This window comes from Mus musculus, chromosome 11 (assembly GCF_000001635.26).
Source record: "Mus musculus strain C57BL/6J chromosome 11, GRCm38.p6 C57BL/6J".
Taxonomy (NCBI): domain Eukaryota; kingdom Metazoa; phylum Chordata; class Mammalia; order Rodentia; family Muridae; genus Mus; species Mus musculus.
In genome coordinates, this window is record NC_000077.6 from 52,122,750 (window position 1) to 52,127,409 (window position 4,660).

At 42.5% G+C, this 4,660-nt stretch overlaps 1 non-coding gene across 1 annotated transcript; it reads left to right on the plus strand.

Annotated features, from left to right (window-relative positions):
* The first annotated feature begins 3,996 nt into the window (after positions 1-3,996).
* Mir3061 (microRNA 3061) lies at positions 3,997-4,087 on the plus strand. The gene has a single exon (NR_037221.1). It is a non-coding gene; the product is annotated as a microRNA 3061 (primary transcript).
* The last annotated feature ends 573 nt before the right edge of the window (positions 4,088-4,660 follow it).

Below are 4,660 nucleotides of genomic sequence, written 5' to 3' on the forward strand. Positions count from 1 at the left end.
AACTCCTTGGTGTTCTTCAGAAGAACTTGGGGACCTGTTTGTCTGACATACCGCAGTTTGTCTTGTTGCTGGCCTGCGCTTGTGAAAGGAAATCTGTGCTGTTTTAGTGGGACTTGGTTGTTAAACCATAGAACTTGAGAGTTATGTTTTTAGGATTTTACTTAAAATGGCATGTTTTCAGGTAGAACTTAACAAACTAAATGATGTGTCTAATTAGTGTAGTTTCTGGTTACAAATATATTGCTATGTATATTTCATGGACTCTTTAAAATGATTGACAGAACGGTAAGTTCTTAACCAACATTTGTATATTTCTTGTCAAGTCATGTGATCTTAGAGTTAGTTAAACTTGTCTGGATAAGGTGTTAGAACCTTAGCTTGTGTTCCTTACCTGGTAAAGCAGTGAAGCCGAGTAGAAGCAATGCTGATGTGGGCTGATGTTTGCGCCAGGTCCGAGAATGGTGCCTGAGTGCCAAGCTCAGCGAGTAATGGGTTTCCCTTCTATTCTTTGACTTGGCTTAAAACCGAAGACAGTTCTTCTTGTGGGGACTGAATATTTGCTATTTTAAGCTATCTGGGCAAACATGAGGATGCTTGATCATTACTGTGTGAGTGTAGTAAATAAATGTTTCCTTGCTTTGTACTGTGTTGAATTTGGAACCAACAGTGAAGTTACAGTATTGCCCTGTATAAAAAAAAAAAAAAAAAAAAAAAAAACAAGCCAGTTTGTGAGTTAATTTTCTAAATCAAAAAAAACCCTAGGCCAGGTACTGGTGGCGCACACCTTTAATCCCAGCACTTGGGAGGCAGAGGCAGGCGCATTTCTGAGTTTGAGGCCAGCCTGGTCTACAGAGTGAGTTCCAGGACAGCCAGGGCTACACAGAGAAACCCTGTCTCAAAAAACCTTAGTTTTTCTAGGTGTCTTCTTTTTATTCTGAGTTCGAAGAAACACATTCTCCAGCCTGTTATTTGTGCTACTTCGTCTTTTCTTCCTGGCCAAACAAGTAACATCTATATACAGCACTGTTTTGTTTTGTTAGGGTGGGTTGTGGTAAGGGCAGGGCAACAGAGTCTTTCTGTTGCCCTGAGTGGCTGGGATCTTGCTATATAGGCCAAGCTGTCCTAGAACTCATGGATGATACTGCCTATATATGCCACCATGCCTGACTTAATGTACAGCACTTCTGATCCAACACTTGAGGGAGGTAGACACCAAGCAGCTGCACTGGGGATCCTGACGATAAAGAGGGCTCTAATGGAGTCTTTCCTATAGTTGACACATGTCATGTACATACAGATTCTCAGAATGGGGCTTGTGTCAAAGAGTGAGTGGTCTTAAAAGCATTCAGAGGCAATTACTAGGCTTCTCTTGAAATTTGAAAATGTTAATACTTTAACCTGATGTAAAATTAGTGAAAATGTGTGAGTTTAATAATTTCTTCAAAAAAATCAAATGATAGTTGGAAGGGAATCACTCAAATGAGAGAATTTTAATGGGCACTATAATGAGATTGCCATAATTTTTTAAGTCTTTTGATTAAGAGCAAAGAATTATCAAAAATGGGTGTTGTCAAGAAGTCTGGACAGGTGCTTAGCAGTCAATCTTGTAGCCCCCAGCTGCCTATAACTTCGACTCCAGAGGCCCTGATACTCTCTTCTGGTCTCCACGGCATCAGACACACATGTGGTGTACATGCCTGCAGGCAAACCACTCAAACAAAAAATAAAGATCAGTCTTTTTAAAAGACGTGTTAATGGCTACAAATGTAGTTCATTGGTAGAGCACTTGCCTAGCACATGTACTGTGCCCTGGGTTCCATCTCTAAAAGTTGTATATAATGACACATGTGTCACCCAGCATTGTGGAGGCAGATAGTGGATCTCGGTGCCTAAGAGTGAGTATTCAACAGGGAAGTGTACTTTGGATATGGTAAGGTGACTCAGCTGGTAAAGGCATAGTCACTTAGCAGCCACCCTGAAGACTCAAGCTCAGTCCATGGGATCTACGTGGTGGAAGGAGAAAACCAACTCCTGCAAGTTGTCCTCTGGCCTCCATGCACAAATGGTGATGTATGCACACACACAGATGTTTCAAAAAAGATAATTTAGGGGCTGGCGAGTGGAGCCAGAGTTAAGAACACACACTGCTCTTCAAGAGGACCCACATCCACCTCTGGTCTCCTTGGACATCAGTATTCATGTGCACATAAATTATTATTTTTTTATTAAAAGGTTGCTTTGAAACAATTTATAAAGCTTACTGTTGGGTTTGAGTACTTGAAGAAGATATGTATAATGGTTTTAGTAAAACAAAAACAATGTACTATCTAAGGTTTCCAGGTGATGTTTTGAGATTTGTACATTGTGTCAAGTCGGGCTATGTATGCCTCAAGCATTTATCATAATGGTCCTTGTAGCTATTTGAAATGAAACAAAAGTGTGGTGGTGTGGTTGCCACCTGCCTGTGTAATGGCACATCTGAGCCTCTTGAAATGTTCAGTGACCATTGGGAGACGGTTTGCCTTTCTTCATTACAAATGCACAGTGTCTCCCTTTCTTGACTTACTGTTTTGTTTATGTGTGTGGTGCTAACAGAGGCCTCTAGGTCCTCTGGAGCTTCAGAGTTGTGAGCTGCTGGTGTGAGTGCTTAAAGACCAAATCCAACCTCTGGAAGAGCCGCAGTTAATTCTGTGGTATTCAATCTTGATGCCCACATATTTTACTTTGAATTATTAGGAGCATAGTATGTCTAGGGTTAAGAACACTGCTGGGTGGGGCATGGTGACTCACATCTATGATATCAGCACTTGGGAGGCAGAGGCAGGTAAATGGATCTCTGAGTTCCAGGCCAATCCAGGATACATGGTGAAGCAGTCTTTTATCTTTTTGAGACGGAGTCTCACAATGTAGCTCTGGCTGTCCTGAAACAATATAGACCAGGCTGGCCTTGAACTTCCTTCTGCCTCCCAGTTGCTGGAATTAAAGGTATATATTACCGTGCCCAGCATAATCCTGTCTTAAAAGTAAATAACCATTGTAACTACAGCTGGATTTTGTGGTACTGGTGGTATCTTCTGGGGTAACTGGCTTTTACTGTGTTCCTGGAAACAGCCAATTTTTTGTTTGTTTGTTTTTTGAGACAGGGTTTCTCTGTATAGCCCTGGCTGTCCTGGAGCTCACTTTGTAGACCAGGCTGGCCTCAAACTCAGAAATCCGCCTGTCTCTGCCTCCCGAGTGCTGGGATTGAAGGCGTGCACCACCACACCCAGCGTAACAGCCAATAATTTATAGGCTTAATTTTGAAGTGGATTTTATTCTCCTGACCTAAACCTTTTTTTTTTTCCCTATAATCTCATAATTCTTTGACTGCTTTTACATTTTATAGACTTAAATCTTTTGGGTTAATTTTTCCACAATTGTGTCTATGTTAAAAATAACCTCTGCAAGGTTGTAAATGTGTTTGACCATGCCCCTTGCCAGTCTCTATATGGTAGAACTGTAAAGATACCGTGTCATTGTGACATTTTCATACGTGTGTGTGGTATACTGTGATGCATCACCATTTTTCTCATTTCCATTCTGTACCTTGATTGTATGGATTGCTTTTGTTTTGAGACAGGATCATCTTTTGTAGCTTGGCTGATCTCTGTTCAAATCAGCCAAGCTACATAATGAGAGAAAACAAAACTTGAGAAAGAGAAAACTTGCCTCTGTCCAAGTGCTGGGATTAAAGGTGTGGGCCACCACCGTCCAGCAATCTTACTTGACAGAGTAGAACTTTTAAAGGGTTCGTTTTGCTTTCTTTCTTATTTCTGTCTTCTGGTTGAGCTTTACACGCCTTTGGGGTATATAGGTCAGTCACATGTTGGAGACTGTTCAAGGTGCAACCTTTTTAGGACGTACCTCGAAGTTGTCATGAAGTGTTGGGTTACGTTGAGGGATCTTGTACCTAGATCCCTCTTTGCTGCTTCAATGATGAGTGTACCTTGATATATTGTGTACTGTGGGGCAGTGGGCCGTGAAAGGTAGCCTGGTGGTCCCCTTTGAGCTAAGGCTACCTTTGATAGTCCACTGCCCCACGGTGCATGCATTGGTGTTTTTCGGTAGGTCTCCCTGTCCTGGAGTTTCTGTTGTGGCTATAGGATGGATGCCAAGCAGTGGGTCTTGAGCCCCATGCCCCTTTCTACTTTCTAGCCATTCCCACTTGGATCCCAGTCATTGGGTTGGGATGTTTATGTCTTTTAGTCTTTAAAAATGCTTGTCATTGTGGTGTAGTAGTGTATATGTTTTATGTAACTGTCAATAGATGCCTGACAGGAGCATCTTAGGGGAGGAGAGGTTCATTTTGGCCCAGTTTCAGGGTTATGGTCTGCCAGAGTGAGAAAGGAACAGAGGTGAGGGCTGTTTTGGCAGCAGGAGGAGTTAATTACCAAGTAATGGCTTGGGAGGAAGGAGGAGCAGAGAGAGATAGGAAGCAAAGAAGATATAAGCATCAAAGGCCTGACCCTGTGATTCAACTGCCAGCTGCCATGTCTCACTGCCTCTCAAAACACCAGTTAGGACCACCTATTGAGCCATGGACGTGGGGATAACGTCCATATGGGTGGTGGTAAGTACCATAAGGCGAGGACTGGGAACATGGCTAAGTGGCAGAGCTGCT